Source organism: Eupeodes corollae, chromosome 1, assembly GCF_945859685.1.
Source record: "Eupeodes corollae chromosome 1, idEupCoro1.1, whole genome shotgun sequence".
Taxonomy (NCBI): Eukaryota; Metazoa; Arthropoda; class Insecta; order Diptera; family Syrphidae; genus Eupeodes; species Eupeodes corollae.
In genome coordinates this window covers 303319784-303337298 of record NC_079147.1, presented here as the reverse complement: position 1 = coordinate 303337298, position 17515 = coordinate 303319784, and the positions used below count along the sequence as shown (strand labels likewise).

Here is a 17515-nt window from a genome sequence, read left to right as displayed (position 1 = left end):
TATCGTTTTTTTTGTAAAAAAAGTTGCAAATTTTATTGATTGTTGAAAACAATAATTTTACTAAGATGAAATTAGATTAAAGCTAATGGGGCAAATTCATTGTCATATCTTAAACGTTCGTATTCCCATAAACTAGTACAACTTCATTTAAAACAACCGGGAGGGCCATTTTTTTTAATTCTTAGAACTATTCCGTTGACAATTAAAAAATTTGAAAAATCTCAGCTCTTAAGACTTGAAAACTTGAAGATGTTGGAAAATTCTCTTTGAAGTTTAATCTTCAATATTTAGAAGATTAACAACAAGCTTGCCAGTTTTTTGTTATAGAATCGATAACTTTTATAGAAATCGTCGGCATCCTTTTCAAAGGGGTTGATGCGGGTGCCATTCCAACATCCAGCAAAATAAAGTCTTCATAAATTCTCAAGTCTATTGACATTTCATTTCTTGTTTTTATATTTTCAAATATTTCTTTATTTATGACGTTTTGTAGTGTTAAAAAAAGTTTAAAAGTGGGTTCCTACGTGTTTGTTTTTAGATTCCTGACTATTGTTTAAAAATGGGTTTAAATTGTCTATGAAGAACGTAAACCGGTGTTTAGTTTAGCACAGATATGAATATGGCCCAGTATCTTTAATTTTTGAAAAGATATTTTAGTTAACAATCATTTTTCATACCAAACTTTATTAGTGTTCTTTTAAGGTTTTTATTTTTTTGTAAAAAAAACTTTCAAAAAATGTCGTTCTTTGTTGTGTAAAAATCTTTGTCAAATGTGACTTCATCAAGCTTCCAAATAGATTGAATAATCTCCAATTAGCGCTGATTGTTAAGTTATTCAATTGTTTATAAAAGTATATATAGAAATAAATTGTACCAAATTGTGTTTCATGTAATTATATTCCTACTTTTCCTTATTTTTTTAAATTCTTTTTTTCGATTAAATATACAAATAAACTGTCAATTACTATAGCAAAAATCCATAAAAGATAACCTTCTTCTTTTTTTTAAACTACAATCCACACTACGTTGCCATTTAACACACACAAAACAGCCACCTACCCGTCATAATGAAAACTATTTTTTAGGTTTTTATATGAAATGCTTTAGTTTATAGTCCCAACATTCTGCATTAGATTAAGTACATTCTCCCTTATAAAATAATCCTTTAATAAAATGTCTCCATTTAAGTTAAGGTAAGCACTTTTAAGTTCGTTGTTCTCATTTTCATACTTTTTGAACACTTCCATCAATCTATCATAAATTCGTATTAAATTGATACGATGTGAACGTGTGCGGTATGTTGATATAAGCTTTAGCTGTGTACGTGTAAATCGACATTTCAGCTTGTAGTCAAACCAGAATGACATTTAGGATTCCTGTCTTTATATGGAGTGACTTTGTTAAAAACACTCAATTGTGGAGCCACTGCACCTGGCAGTCAGAGCAAGAACCTTCAATAGGCGATAGATTATTTTTCAACACAATGTATATTTCCCATAAGAGTTACATAAAAAGTGTCTCAAAAAACATTAACTTCACCAAATAATGTTTGTATCAACGGTAATTAATATTAATTTTATTAAAGAATGCGATTGTCTTTCTTTCTAAACTATGTTTTAAATCTATCAAACAAAATGAGTCAAATTTTGTAATTTAATCTCAAAAATCCCAAGAATCAAAAATAAATACCTTAAAAAAAAGAAAAAGTTGTAGTTACCGTTTATATAAAATTATTAATTAAAATTCATCTTCTTCGAACCGCTTTTTACTCTTTTTTAACGAAACATACATTAACCGTCAATTTGAAAAATAATCAATCTCCAATTGTAGTTTCATTCGCTTACTGCAAAGTGATGTGACTCCATGTGTCAACTGACTGAGAAAAACCTCAGAAATCTTAGAAATGAAAACTGACCAAGTTATACTCATGAATCAAGAATGATTACCACAGACACAAATCAAATTTATGTGTTATGTCATAAATTTTTATCATTAATCAAATAAAAAAAAGAACACAAAACTTCAATCAGAATTTTCCATGTGTTCACACCCAAAAAAAACGAAATATATATCCACCTCAAGTTCATTTACTTTCTCTATCCACCACGATTTTAACCCAGCAATTCAATATTCACCTCTTCCATCATTCAACCATTGCATTTTTGCACACAATCCCATTATGTTCTCTCACTCTACCATACGCTTCATTCATTTCCTCAACACCTCATGTCATCTCATTCATAGTCGCATTTTCATCTCTACTCCCTTCATAAGTTTCAGCTTGAATGAAAAAGACAGCACTCCGTCTGCCATGACACAAAACAACACAACAAAAGAAGACAAAAAATAATCGCCATCCGTCGTCGAGTCGAATGATATATATTTTCGTATACACCGCCATCCAGCACCACCAGCACCAGACCAAACCAGCGCCACTCTCAGTTGAACTCGCAAATTGAAAAGTTGTGCGTAATTTTCCTCATTTTCATTTTTTGTAGTCTCAAGTCTGTGGTTCTCGTTGAAATTTTAAATCCACAAAGTTTTACACCAAAGATACAAAAGAAAAAAAAAAAACAAATCAATGGTAGCAAAATCCTGAATTACAATTATTTAAAAGAATTGAAAACTACGAAAAAAGTAAAGTGAAGTGCTGCAAAAAAGGAAGACGAAGAAAAACAGAAACTAGTGAATTTTTCTCGAATCAGACGAAAATCAAAAAGTGAGCTCCGCCGGAGTGAATTTGCCTCCTTTTTATTGTCTCTTCTAGTGATTTGACATTTTCCCCTGTGGGTTCCTCGGGCTCCCCTTTTGTGCACTCACGTTCATTCACTTTTTTCCCCGCCACCGAACTGCCCCGCTCTGTGTGCATTCCTTATTGCCATTGCCTTTGCCTCAGCCCTCAGCCTGCTGCTGCTTTTCGTCTCTGCTGAGCTCTGAATTTGCGTTTGCTTTGCGTCTGCCGGTTCGGTTCTTCGGTCTTCGACATCGACTTCGGTTGTGTTTTCTTTATTTCGCTTCTTCCATCATCATCATCGTTGTCGTCGTTCGACGTTCTGTGCTGTTTGCTGTTTGTTGCCCGCTGTTGCTGCTGCTGCTGCGCGAAAAACGAAATAACAAATTAAAAAAAGCAAAACGAAAAATAAAACTGGAATTATTGATTTAAATCGCATCATACATCAAATCAACGCCATTGCAATTAGGTAAATATTAGAAAAAATAATAAAAAACAAATTAAATGTGTTATCGTAGAGAAACTTCGATCGCAATCGGGAGAATGTTGCAATGTTCCAATGTTGCATTTGTCTTTGCCTTGCCACCTAACCTAAGTTATCGCAAAAAAACTGCATTGCTTTTGATTCCGATTCTGATTCGAATTATTTTTATTTTTTTTACTTCTCGAGGAGGTTCAAATCCAAATTGGCAGAGATTCAGTTTTGAGACTTTTAGAGATTTTTGATTGGGACAAGTAGAAGAAAAGTGCATTTATTATTTATACGTAGTTCTCTGTTTTTCTGTTTCCATGTTCTGTGAAATGTTTGTGGTGTGTATGGTGTGCCTTGCTTGTGACTGTTCCCATGCCCAAGCTGCAAGCTCCAAAGTGCATTAATTAATTAGTGTAAGAAAAAAGTGCTGCCAAAAGTACGAATAGGAAGCTAGCTAAAGGAGGCGCAGGGCGTTTGCTTGTTGAAAACTGAAACACTGACAAAAATCTTTTCTTTTTTTCTTCGTTCGTCGCTCGTCGTTGTTGTAAAATGAAAAGAAAATCTTGAAAGTTCGGTGAACAACATGAGCTGTGAGATGGTGGAGATGGCATGGCAGAGATGTGTGGTTTGTTTGGTGAATGGTGCAGTCTATAGTCTGTAGTCTGTAGTGTGTTGTGTGATTTGTTTTTGCCTGCATGATGTGTAAGAATTAGTTGCAGTTGCAAGAAGCAACTATCTATAATTATTTCTGTGCTCTTACTTTACTTTATATGATCTACTATGCTATGCCAGAAGAAGCAGGCAGAGTTACTATGCCGTTCGAAAAGTGCCGAGTAGAGTTGAGCCGGGCAGGGCCGGGCTACGAAGACGACTATGGCTATACTCAAGGCAACTTTGCTCGGTTGGTGGTGGTGCTGCTGCTGGCTGTGCTACTTGGAGCTGGTGCAATAGTTAGTGTCGTGTGAGTGTGAAGGAAGCCTATGATATTCATACTTTACATTCACAACAGAATCGCGACACGCTTGTTTATTGCTGCTGCTGTTACTGCTTCTGCATTGCTGTTGTCGTTGTCGCGATTCTAGTTTGCTTGTCGTCATAGTATTGTACACTGTCTGTGGCGTCTCAAAGTGGATGATACGTTGACGAGAAGAAGAAACCTTCATTGTCAAATGTTGAAAAAACTTCTTGTCTTGCCATGGAATTGGATACCTGCTCTGTTTAGATACAAATATCACTGTCTGGCCAATTTTTACCTTTACAAAAATAAATACATTAGGTGGCGCAACAATCCCGAGAGAATTAGGGCCTAGTGACTTACAACTCTCAATCATGGATATAGAAGATCTACAACTTTTTGTATGCTAAATCCGAACGGATAATTTGAGAAATTACATTTTACTTACTTACTTAAGGTGGCGCTACAGTCCGGGCGGACCTGGGCCTCAACCAACAAGCGTCTCCAGCCAGCTCGGTCCCTAGCTAGTTGTCTCCAATTTCGCACGCCAAGTTGGTTGAGGTCGGCCTTCCTCTACTGCGCCGTCCCTCGGGATTCGTTTCGAAGACCTTCCGGGCTGAAGCGTTGATGTCCATCCGCTCTACTTGACCTAGCCATCTAAGCCGCTGGACTTTAATTCTGCTAACTAGGTCAGTGTCGCTGTACAGCCCGTACAGTTCGTCGTTATATCTTCTCCTCCATTCTCCATCTATGCGTACGGGACCAAAAATCACCCGAAGAATTTTTCTCTCGAAGCATCCTAAGACGCTCTCATCTTTCTTTGACAGGGTCCAGGCCTCAGCGCCATAGATGAGAACCGGGATGATGAGTGTCTTATAGATGGTGATTTTACATGCTCGAGAGAGGACTTTACAACTCAATTGCTTTCTAAGTCCAAAGAAGCAGCGATTTGCAAGTTATTCTTCGTTTGATTTCAGCGCTGGTGTCGTTGTCTATCCTGTTTGTAAAACAACAAGACTCTATTAGCTTATGGGTGAATCAAAAGAGTCAGTTTGTGGAATTCCGCAATTCAATGATAGCGGATTCGATGATTGGCAGTTCAGAGTTCGAGCACTCGCTTAATCTGGCTAATGTTTTAACGAAAGTCGTTGAGGCTACTAATGCAGGATATGAAGAATTTTCTAGAAGAGATAAGAAAGCGAAGGATAAAATCGTAGCGTTTGTGCATAACGGCTGCTTAAGTTATATCCGTGAAAAGAATACTACTAAAGAGATGACGTAAAGCCTTCAATAATCTTTTGCAAGAAAATCGGTTGTTAACCAACTTTTGGTACGGAAGCAGTTAATGAAGCTTCGTATGAATGATGGTGATTCAGTAGCTAACCACATCATGATTTTTTAAAACTTGGTAAGGCAACTGTTGGCTCAATTCTTCCTAACACTCTCTGAAAAGTTCGATCCGTTAGTTACTGCCTTACAAAACTTAACGGGTGGAGAAGTTACGTTTAATATTGTCAAAGATAGGATACTTTTGAAAGGAGCGAAATTAGAAGATAGAAAAGATGAAGTTTTTCATAAAAAATCGACGTTCGCTGGGAAGAAATACCCAAAGAAAACCTTTAAGTTTCAAGGTAAATGCTTTAAGTGTAACTAGATAAGGCACTTAGCAAAAGGCTGTCGGAAAAATGACGTTGGGCCGAATCAAAGATGCAACAAAATAACGAAAGGCATCTGTTTGATGTCAGATCGTAACCAATAAAGAGGAATGAAAGATCTAGGTACAAAAAATAAGTTTAAATTAGACTCTGGAGCTAGTGATCACCTGTCAAAGGAAAACTGGTCTTTTTCTGAAGAGAATGAGTTAAGCGAGGCCAGGAATGATCAATTTTTAGTTGCAAAAAGCTCAGGATCTTTAAACGGAAAAACAAACAAGAATGTAGATGTCATTATAAAAGACGTGTTATACGTGCCAGAACTGAGGGACAACTTACTTTCTGTAAGGAAACTAACTAGAGTTGGAGTTGAAGTCCAATTCTTCAAAAAAAAAGCTATAATGGTTAAAAATGGACTAGTGATTGCAGAAGCTTACTTGCAAGGAAATTTATATGAAGTCAAATTCGAAATACAGGGACATTCAGCTAATCTATGCAAAACAGAAGAAATCAAGTTGTGGCATAGGCGTTTGGGTCATGTTGGACAAGGAGCGTTCACAAAAATTGCAAGGGAAAACATGATAAAGGGACCAAAATGACTTCATTGGATGACATTGGTTTTTGCGATGTCTGCATAGAAGGTAAACAGTGTCGTTCGATCCCTTCAAAGGCTGTCGGAAAAGAGCAAAAAGAGTACTACAAAGAATTTATTCTGATGTTTGCGGTCTGATTGATGAAGCTGCTTGGGACACTTCGTGTCTTTCATTGATGACTTCACACATTTTGCTATGATTTATGTAATAGAAAGAAAATCTGAAGTTTTTGAAGCGCTAAGGGAATTCCGATTTCAAACGTTGTTGATACAACATCTTTCTTTGTTATATAAATAAATATATTATATCGTGTTCGTAAAACAACAACGATAACTTTTGTCTATGGGAAATTGTGAAAATTTGCACCAAGTTGCTTATTACCACTGTTTCTGTTTTTATTTTTTGCCGCCAACGATGTAACTATAATTTCAACATACAGTCGTGGTCAAACAATTAAGCTAAAAATGAAGAAACTTAACACAATAATAAATTATTTTATTTATGCAAAATACCTACACATTTAGTAGCTAGCAATGAAGTACGTTTATAAATTATTGAAGGAACTTAATAACTAGGATTTAGTTAAATATCCTTTCTGTTTTATTACTTCTGCGCATCTTTTTTGCATTGTACGTTCAAGCAATGAACACTATGAAGGAGTTATTTTTGACGACTCTTCTTTAACAATGTTCCAAAGAGAAGCCTTATTCGTGGGTTTTCTAGGTTAAGATCCGGGCTTTGAGCAGGCCATGGATTGAATTTGATTCAAACCAGGATTTAAAGACCCGAGAGCAAAAGCGTTGAACTTGGATTCATCGCTCCACACGAACAAATTCCAAAAATTTGAACTTTTATCAAGGTGTTCTTTAGCAAACCTCATTCTTAGAGCTATATTTTTTTTTGACAGGTTGGGCTTACGTCTAGCGATTCTTCCATTCAAATATTTTACTTGAAGTCATCATAGTTCTCCTCCATTTGGGCTCTTAATTGAACGGATGTTAACAATGGATCCACTTTAGAAATTTATTTTCTATCCTCAGCCGAAGTGGTTTTTCGTGGCTTTTTTCGAGGTAGGTTCTCAAGGTATGGTGTTTTATAAAACAGTGAACTGCGCTCCTAATTTTACCTCTAACAAAACCTAGTAATTTGCTTACTTCATAACTTGGTACCCTCCGCCACTCAAAGTTTTGATAGTTACAGCAAACCGCCTGGCAAATTTATTGTTTCCAATATGTATCTTCATAAAGGCCTTTTTTGAAAAACTTTAAAAAACTATGATGGTTTAAATTATTTTACAAGGTAGAGGGTCTGATTTATCTCTTAATTGTCTCTATAACCGTATTCATTTGATTTTTTTTCTGAGTTTTCATTATCACTTTGTAACAAAACTCAACTACGCCGAAACATTTTTATTTCAATTTTTAGTATTTGGAAATTAATGACAGACGATACCTTATTAACTACCGTGTAAACGCTATCGTTTTGACGATATCACTTTGAGCAAGACTTTCGTCAAAACGCTATCGTTTGAAGTTAATCGTTTTACGAAATGGCCCCCCAGTTTTGTTGAAAACTAGAAGACTCTACTTTTATCAATATGTCCTTTCTGAAATACAATAGATACAAGTTTTGAACAGTTCATCAGGATAAACAGATCTTTACGGAATAATGTCAAAAAGCTCTGGATCGTAATTTACTTTTTTAATTCTAAAAATAAAGCCACTTAAAACAAACAAATCACACCAAAATTGTTTCATAAGCTTTTTTTTTGGTACGATTGATCTCGATGGCTGTGTTCGTTGAGTAGTTGTGCATTTGGAATCATGTGCCTTCCATTGGGGGAAACAAAATCTGTTACTGTTGATATTATTAAGTTTTGTTAATGAAAATGGACTAACTGGGCTTATTTTGCAAAAACCTGGCTATTGCGGATCGTTTTGTTGGCATTTTCTCATTGTATTATATATAATTTATCCCACTTGCAATACTTTTCTAATAAAAAAGCTTGTATTTCAAGAATGACTATGGCTATCCATTACTTAAAGGTTAAACTTGCTTTGTACAGTAGATTATTTGTACACAAAAATCAAAATAATAAATTGCCAAATTGCAATTTACTAAAGAGCGATGCAAATAAGAAGATAATTTAGGAAGAATATTGGGCTCCGTCCTTGCGCCATATGTATTCGCAGTGCCTAAAAGAACCACTTTTAACCAGTTCCTGGAACCGTTTTTAGGTTATATCAAATAAGTGCTGGTTCAAAAATTTGTGCTTTGCGGTGGAATTTGGTTTTCTATTGAACTAATTTTGAACTTTTTCCATTTGGAATTCAAACTCTGTTCGGTTTTTATATCAGCACAGTAGAGAAATATAATTTTTCTCAAAAGTTGTTTTATTTTTCTTGTCTCCTAGCCTAGGATAAATAGGTACTTTACGTAAGTTGTTTCTTTTGCCTATTGCTTTAGCTGCCTATCTAAAATTAGGAAATAGTCTTAAAATGTACACAAACACATTCCAGCTCCTGTAAATTTAGTTAAGTGCCTTCTTAAAGCCATCAAGAAGGAAAAATATAGCTTTTCGATAAAATATAGCTTTTCGATAAAATATTTCATTTTTTTATTAGCAAATTTTATATTGATGTAATGACAGATCAGTTTCTTATGAGAATAAAATACATTGAGTTGACTACTTTTGGCAAAAAAGTTCCATTTAAAAATAAATGACAAATTTGTGTCACCGAAAAGTGGCTCAAAAAATGAAGTAAGTGACGAATTTTGGGTTAAATAGACTTTATTGTATTATGGGTAGTGTGGCAATATTTGTTAAATCTGTTTAAAAATGCAAGCTAAAATTTACATTGTTAATCAAAAGCTCAAATGCTTAAGCATAAAAGCTTGATAATATGGACCAGGAAGAGGACGAAACAGTTCTTCATCTTCTCTGTACATGCACTGCTCTGGCTTGAAAACGCAACGATCTAAATCATATCAGCGTTATCAGCCTCTCACGTTTCGTAAGGGACTCAAACTGGTTCCATTGAGCTTAGGAGGAAGCCTCAAGATGCATGTGGTATCACAATTTGCCATTAAACTGGCCTAAGTGTGTTCATTTCCATCTTGGACAGCCACTTCAACCTAACCTAAACTAATCAAAATGATAAACTATGGTTTACGTAAAATATATGACTTTAGTGCCAAAAATGGTACAATGCATAAGCAACTGGATGCGATATCGGTTGACTGAATTGCTGAAAATCGGTTAAGCCAAATCCAAGATTTTGTCTATTCAACTGAGTTCTTTATTGAATTGAGGTAAACTGAAAGAAATGTGCCTGCTAAAGATGTTGATGTTAACTCCCTCAATAAATTATTTATCTCAGTCCCATCAAACACACCTTTCTCGAGTTCATCGACAAATATTTCGTTTAGGGAACATTAAGATCCCCCTAGTGTCAGTTTTCGTTCTGTGGATGCTGCTGATGTTGTTGAAAGTCTGCTTTCTGTGAAGTCAAGTGCTGTCGGTCTTCACAATATCAACCCTAAATTTTTCAGAATGATTTTACCAATTTTTTGGCGTTCATCACAATGCATTTAATACTATTTTGATATCTGGAGTTTTTCCGAACCTTTGGAAGAAATGAAAAATCATACCACTTCCTAAAAATGCTAAAAGAACCTATTTCAATTCTACCATATTTATCTTTGAGAATTTTGAAGATACAAATCATAGCTTTTCTTACATCGAACTCTGTGCTCACTCTAAAACAATCGTGCTTTTCCAGCTGTACAATAGCACTCATTGCGTGACTGAAGAAATAAGACAAGCGCTGGATAAGGACCGTGTAACTTCTTAATCTTGCTTGATTTTTCTGTCGTTATGTGTAAAAAAACTTATGTAACAGTTTAATTTGTCAACAAGCTTTGTATATTCTTAATTGACTAGCGGGAAACAAGCTGTTGATGACTGTTTATCTAGTTTTTTTACTTACTTCGTCCGGTGTTCCTCAAGGGTCGATATTGGGTCCTCTACTATTCTATATCTACACTGCCGGTCATAAGGTTAAGAGCAGGCATTTTCAAAAAGGAAAATCGTCATTTCCCCCGTTACATGATGGATTCGAAAAAAAAAACAACTATGGTAAATGAGGGACTATTTTGTTAACAACAAAATATAAAATTTGGGTAAAGGAAGGATTTAGCTAATGGAACTTTTATGGAAAATTGTTAATTGAGTCAAGAATATGTGAAAATAAATCGGATCATTAGATTAAAGGCACATCAAATAAATAGAAATAAAACAAGTGATTTAGATTAAAGCAATGATGATTAGCCAATTCGTACCATTCTTTAAAAGGCGATAATTGAGATCGGAGTGCGTATTGCACTATTTTTGTGTGAAGGTTTGTATCAGGTCTATTCATAACTTTAACAATATAGTCCGCATTTGATTTTAAATTGCCTAGGAATATTTGTGCTATACCGGTTTCTACGTGGATAGCATACGTTGGAGTAGAACTAGCTAGTTTGAAAATGCGTTTGAAAAAGAAACGTTGAACAACTTCAAATTCCTCCATGTTTCGATAGCTAAAAACTTAATCTGCGTAACAAAGGCACGTTCTTATATTTAGTTGCATCAAATACTCTAAACATAGCAGTAGCATCGACATATTTATTGCAAAAGAATTTACTCCACATGAGCAATGAGCGCAGCAATACATTTTCCTTTAACATGAGGGCGGAGATCAAGGTTATACGACGTTATTAGAAAACCTAAGTATTTGTATTGAGATACTATTTCTAACGGTTTGCGATCTAAAACCATTTTTTATTGGGAGCTCTTCTTCGCTGAGTACTTTCAAAAATCATTATTTTTGACTTTGTGGTGTTAATTTTGAGATCCCACAAATCACAAAATCTTATGAGTTTATTAATTTGAAGCTGTAAAGATGTGGGGTTATCAGCCAAAATAACAATGTCATCCGCGTATAAAAGCATCTTTATAAGTGTATCACCGACAATGACTCCACCCGGAAAATCTTTAGATACATCGTCAATAAATAGTGAAAACATAATGGGACTCAATCCACATCCTTGAGGAACACCACATGTTGTATTAAAGTCAGACATCGAATTTCCATTCCAGACTGCAGCAGAGGTGCCAGATATAAAGAGTTTGTACAGATTTAGAAATTTAGTGGAAAAACCCAAAGTAGATAATTTATATATTAAAGAGTCTCTGTTCACCTATCAAATGCCGCCTGAAAATCAACCAAAAAGGCGTAAATTTTCTTTTTCTTTTCAAACTTTTCAAAACAATTCTTTACTATGCTTGTAAGAGCAAATACATATATGGTCTATTGTAGATAATCCTGCTCGAAAGCCGGCTTGGAAAATACTAAGGAGTTTATTCTCTTCAACCCATTTTGTCAACCTTTGGTATAAAAGATGGGTGAATATTTTCCTAAGACATGGAAGAATCGGTCAACCTTTGGTATAAAAGATTGGTGAATATTTTCCTAAGACATGGCAGAATCGGAATGTGCCTCTGTAGTTGCTCGGAAGTTTCAAATCCCTTTTTTTAAAAATAGCACAGATCCATGCTTTTTAGAAACTCTTTGGAATTTCTTCTTCTTCAAGAAGTCAATTAATACGATTTATAAAATTCGGAGTTCCATATTTATAAAATTCACACGGTATACCATCAACTCCTGCAGATTTTTCATTTTTCATATTTTCTAAAGTCCCTTGCAACTCTCTTATTGTGATCGGCCGATCTAATTCTGGGATTAAAACTAAAGGAAGGGCATACTGAAATTTTAAACTTGTTGTCAAAGGGTTCAGGAGCTGTTCGAAGTGCTCGGCGAGTTTTTCAACATCAATAGCCGAGGCTGACATACTCTTGGAACCACCTAACAATCTCACGTTTGACCAGAATGCTTTTGCGTCTTTACAGTTTGAAAGCCTGGTTGCTATGCCATTTACATATTTTTTTGAATACAGAGCTTTTTATACAGTTTATTGGATTCTATGTAAAGACTTTTAAAAAAATTAAATTGGTCTTCCTAAACAGATTGAGATTTGCGAAAGATTTGTTGCGGAGTTTTCTACATTCCCAATCAAACCACTCACCACTCACTCACTAACAACTTGCGTCATTAAGTGGTTGTTTTTTCTTAGACTTCAGGTGCTTTAAGTGTTTAGCATGGCGAATTGTCCATTTAACAGTGGATAAGCTGGCCTGAACATTAGTCTTTAGCCTGCGGAAGTGTTTTTTTTTTTTTATAATTTTTCGAAAAAGACGATGGTTTTTAAATTATTGCTGACACAATGATAACTTCCATTTTTTTTTTGTCATGCTATAGCTAAGAATTAAAGACCTTTAGAGCAATAAACATCTATTCTTGCTCTTTAGTCCACTGTCAAACATTTTTTGTTGCCCCTTTCTATTAACACTCAATCAAGAACAATTCATTCATAAATTTTAACGTTTTTGAAAAGAAAAATGTATGCACTTCACAAAACAACGACGATTTATTCACTGCTTTTAATCTAATGACCCGATTTATTAACTTCCCATAGGAAGTTATTGTAATGGGTCCGATTTGTCAATTTGAAAATTTTGACATTTCTCGACGTTTCAAGGTCCCAAGAGCCGAAATAAAAGATTTTTAGAAAGATGTCTGTGCGATCGTATGTACGTACGTTCGTACGTATGTACGTTCGCGACGTTTTTTTCTCATCCATCGATAGCTCAAGAACCAGAAGGGATATCGATTTCAAATAAATTTTGTTATACAGATAATAAGGCAGAAAGATTCAGAAAGGGCTCTCAAGAAAATTGCGTGGGTGGTTTTTTTACCATAGCAGTTTGAAAAAAAGGTGAAAATTTTGGTTAACCCTAAATATCTTACGAACCAAAAACGCTAGAGACTTGAATTAAATTTTATATAATATATTGTAACGTAATAGCAAAGAAGTACATTTTTTGAAAAAAAAAATCCATATAACGGTTTTTTTATAAATCAAAAAAACTGAAAAAAAAATTTGTCACCTCCAAAATTTTACGAACACAATACGATTTCATCTCCAAAACAATTTTGTGCAACGAAGAATAATGTTTTTGACATCTGGTAAAATTTTGAGAAAAATCGAATTCACAATTTTTTTATTAAAAATAAAACTAAAAAAATTGAATATCGATTCAAATATCTTTTTAAAAACTTAAAATTTAGGCTTTAGACTTATTTTCTCTTATAAGAAATATTGTTTTCAACATTCTGAAAAATGTTGAGAAAAATCGAATTGACAGTTTTTTTACAAAAAATAAAAACCTAAAAAAAAATTAATAAAAGTTAGTAAAAATTCATTTTCGACTCAAATATCTTTTGAAAACTTTGAGATATTGGCTTTAATTTACTTTTATCTTTCAAAAAATATTGTTGTCAACATTTAGTAAAATGTTGAAAAAAATCGAATTGACAGTTTTTTTACAAAAAATTAAAAACTGAAAAAAAATTAACAAAAGTTGGGTAAAAAATGATTTTCGACTCAAATATCTTTTCAAAAATTTGAGAAAAAGCTTCTAATTAATTTTTACTTATAAGAAATATTGTTTTTAACATTAGGACTAATTTTGAGAAAAATCGAATTGAAAGTTTTCTTACAAAAAATAAAAACCTAAAAATAAAATTAATAAAATTTGGTAAAAATTGATTTTCGACTCAAATAGCTTTTCAAAAATTAAAAATATTGGATACAAACTTATTTTATTTCACAGAAAATATTGTTTTCGATATTCAGTAATTTGTATATAAAAATCCAACAGTCCGTTTTTTCATAAAAAATAAAATCTACAAAAAAAAGTTCTCAAATTGGGTAAAAATTGATACGAGTACATATAGAAAAACTTTTAAGCAAGACAAATCCACAGACGGAATGGGAAGTTATCAGTGTGGGTCACATCTCAGCCTCTTTTTTTCGCATGTTCTTGACTCAATTAACAATTTTTCATAAAAGTTCCGTTAGCTAAATGTCTCCTATACCCAAATTTTATATTTTGTTGTCAACAAAATAGTCCCTCATTTACCATAGTTGTTTTTTTTCTCTAATCCATCATGTAACGGGAGAAATGACAATTTACTTTTCTAAAATGCCTGCTTCTAATCTTATGACCGGCAGTGTATGTCAATAAGCTTCCAAGTTTGATCAAAAACTGTTCATGTCATCTTTATACTTTCAACTTTACTTCAGTTGTCCTTTTGGATTCATTGGGCATGGCGTCTTGACGTGACTAAAATGTTTTTTTTTTGAACCGTAACCTAGTGATTTCTAAAAAGTTTCTTGATGTCTCTTACCTTCCCTCGAGTTTGTTAAGTAATGTCCCCATTAAATATTTAAAAACTGCTAAAAATCACACAATATCAATGCAATTATAGGCAAAGTTGATGGTGCCCTACGTACTTAATGGGTAAACCAGTATTTTACACCTGTTGCTTGCCAAGACTTTTTTATTACCAATCTTTATATATTTTTGTAAATTATATTGCAACTGTAATTGTAACAGTAAACGTAAACTTAATATCGCTTTTAATAATATGGTAAACGAAAGGCTCTTTAAGGTTATTTTTTCAAATAGCATTTAAATATTTTAAATTTTAACCTATATTATTAGCTTGTAACTTATTTAAGATATTGTATCTTACAGTTATTAAACATTAAATAAAATGGAAAACCTACTTATTGTAAATTTAAAAATAATAACTTGAATAACAATAAAATCAAACATCCCTTTTTTGAAAGTTCTTCAATCCAAAAATGCAACACCAAAACAAAAATAACTGGTTCAAACGAATTTTAAAAATAACTTACCGTTAGAATGAACAAGTTATATGCATACCTATAGATTTTATTCAATTTTCAAGCTCACTTAATTGCAATAATATTCATTCAGCTATTATAACACCCTGTGTTCTGCGTGCTTTGTGCACTGTGTGGCATTTTAAATAGATTCTTTTGTTTCTAACTGAATGACGATGACAAGTTAGTAGTCTATGATTTGAATTGATTGCTTAAATCTGATTTGTCTCACATAACACCAAGTCAAAGTCACTCAGACAGCTTCACAGCGCCCGTCCCAACTGTTAAGCCAGGACCAGTTCAGCTACCTAATGTCATACCAAACAAACAACAAAAGAAAACAAAAAACAATTTATTTCAATCCAATCAGAATTTCATCAAATTTGCATAAAATTTTTAACTGGACCAACTACCTTGTTTTATTTGTTTTTTGAATTTGCATTCTCTTTTTTATCAAAGGAATTGCACACACACACAAGAGAACGCAGATCCCAGTTTAAAAAACGAAAGAAAAAAAAAAATCAAGAACCAAAATTGAAAATATAGTTTTAAATGCTTTTGTTGCGGCTTAGGTCGTCCTATTCGGTACATTTTTGGTAAGCTCATAAGTTTACCCAATTAATTGTAGGAATTAGAATATGAGAAAATTGTTATGACAACTTTGCTGTCATTTAAATTAAGTCTGTCAATGCCAAAGCGCACATATAAATGCAGATTCAAAAATACCTAATATAATAATTGCACTTTGGGTTTCATCATCATCATCATCACTTTTTATGCAAACTACTCTACGACTAATACTTCGGTTCGGTTCGGTTTGGGGTTTTATGGATCAAACTCTTGAGCTTGACTATGCTAATTCTCTCCAAAAACACACAATTGGAACTTTGGTGCTTTTATTCGAAAGTGAGATTCCATTCGGGTGAATGATTTGCATTTAAAATATAAATTAATGGTTTTCTAGGGTGTACGAGTATATTGTTGTATAGTGTATGCGAAGCTATTTGCATTAACAAATAAAATAAATATGTATGTATAACAATTTTCAAATTTTAGACCTGATTCTCATGCAATTGGCCAAACTCTAATAATGGACGAGAGGAGATTATTTGACGATGAACCAGTTGTATTTTAATTTCAAGATAAATGCGGTCGCATAAAAATGTCGTAGGAGTTAAAATATGAGATTTTGGGAATATTTAGGTATTTTTTTTTTAAATTTAATTAAATAAACAATCTATTTTCTGTGGATTATATTTGTGTGAGAGGGTTTTGGAATTGAAATTCAAAAATTACCTTGATCTTTGCAAGTTTTTGAAGAAAAGTTGTCTCTAATGATTTGATTGCATATTATTAACGAAGGGACCTTGGTTTTTTTCAAGGTCTTAGCATTGATTAAAAAAAGGAAAGGGGCTTCTGACAAGGGGTATCAATGGAAAGAAACAGAAGTAAAGTAAAATGAACGCGTGCTTTCGGTTTTCAATATTTCATCCCTTCTGATCTGGCTGTTATCTACAAAACTTTATACGTCCAAAGCTTGAGTATAACTCCCATCTCTGGGCTTGTGCTCCTGCAACTTACTCAGGCCTCTTGGATAGTATTGAACGTAGAGCATTTAAATTGATAGATGATAATATCATCATAAGTTCATTTCCTTTGCTTGAACGTCGTCGTAAGGTCTCTTGTCTGACCCTTTTTTACCGTTATTTTAACGGCTTATACTCTAGTGAAATAGCCAGGTGCATTACTCCCCTTAAACAGTTCAACCGTAATACTCGCGCTTCTAGGAATGCTCATCATTATATTCTCGAGCCCAATTTCGTCCGTACTGTCAGATACAGAGAATCGTTTTCTAGCCGTACTACGCGAATGTGGAATCCCTTACCACACTCTGTCTTTCAGGAATTCAAAACCAATGTGCACCGAGATCTTCCTAGTGCTCACACTATGCCTCTCTCTATAAGGGTAGTAATATCCCCTTGAGTGTGTGCTTATTATAAAAAAAGGAATTATCACATTTGAATATTAATTCTCAACAAAATTGTTAAACAGCAAAAAACTATCGTAGGATACTTTTTTCCACCATAATTTCATTTATTTTATAGTTTAATCAGACGTATTGTAAAGAAGTGTCAGAAATGGGGGCAGTATGGTTTTCTCATGGTTTATCTGAACCACTGAACAATGACACAAATCTTTATATCGTTTTAAAGAAAGTAAGGTTATTGCACTTGATATTTGAAAGGCATTTGATAG

The 17515-nt window shown here is 33.7% G+C and overlaps 1 protein-coding gene across 4 annotated transcripts in view; it reads left to right on the top strand.

The window, feature by feature from the left end:
* The window catches only part of LOC129942163 (poly(rC)-binding protein 3), a 167410-nt gene that overhangs the window by 59636 nt on the left and 90259 nt on the right, over window positions 1-17515 (top strand). For 3 of the 4 annotated variants that reach the window (XM_056050986.1, XM_056050985.1, XM_056050983.1), the window contains exon 1: window positions 2534-3200. The exons of the other annotated variant lie outside the window; for it this stretch is intronic. The gene's annotated coding sequence lies outside the window, so the exon portion shown is untranslated. Of the gene's footprint in view, window positions 1-2533; window positions 3201-17515 lie in introns of those variants that run through there. 4 annotated transcript variants of the gene reach the window in all.